Source organism: Mastomys coucha, unplaced genomic scaffold, assembly GCF_008632895.1.
Source record: "Mastomys coucha isolate ucsf_1 unplaced genomic scaffold, UCSF_Mcou_1 pScaffold21, whole genome shotgun sequence".
NCBI lineage: Eukaryota > Metazoa > Chordata > Mammalia > Rodentia > Muridae > Mastomys > Mastomys coucha.
The window spans coordinates 130,073,971-130,074,632 of NW_022196904.1; the positions used below are offsets into that span (position 1 = coordinate 130,073,971).

Consider the following 662-nt stretch of genomic DNA (forward strand, 5'->3'; position numbering starts at 1 on the left):
CCCCCCGTGTGTGTTTGTGTTGTGTGTGTCTGCTGTGTGTGGATAACAATATAAAACTCTCCAGCTATTGTTTCAGTACCATGTCTGCATGCTTCCTGCCATGATGATCATGGGCTAACCCTCTAAACTCTAAGCAAGCCTCCAATTAAATGTTTTATGAGAGTTGCCTTGGTCACTGATCTTTCCCAAATGTATTCCAAATAGGCTAATTTGACTAGGATCTCTTCTACCTTCATTAAAAAATTCAAAAGACTCACTGTGGCATTTGACCTAACCTAGAAAAGTATCCATATCATTTTATTTTATTTTATTTTATTTTTGTTTGTTTTTTCAAGACAGGGTTTCTCTGTACAGCCCTGGCTGTCCTGGAACTTACTCTGTAGACCAGACTGGCCTTGAATTCAGAAATCTGCCTGCCTCCCAAGTGCTGGGATTAAAGGCATGTGCCACCACTGCCCTGCCATATCATTCTAACCATTAGGAAAAGTCTCATATCTGAGTTTTAGCACCATCTATGAACTAACGAGACTCACCCTCAATTCCTTTATACCCATGGCCGGGCTGGATGAAAGCTTTGCAAGTTGTATCAGGACACTTACAGGAAAGAGTAGGGGAAAGACCCACTGGTAACTATATGATTAGCTATACTATATGATTACCTT

At 40.8% G+C, this 662-nt stretch overlaps 2 protein-coding genes across 2 annotated transcripts in view; both read right to left on the reverse strand.

The window, feature by feature from the left end:
• Positions 1 to 662, reverse strand: part of Ifitm5 (interferon induced transmembrane protein 5) — a 7,781-nt gene that overhangs the window by 6,209 nt on the left and 910 nt on the right. The window lies entirely within an intron of this gene.
• Positions 1 to 662, reverse strand: part of LOC116103198 (interferon-induced transmembrane protein 2) — a 4,560-nt gene that overhangs the window by 2,999 nt on the left and 899 nt on the right. The window lies entirely within an intron of this gene.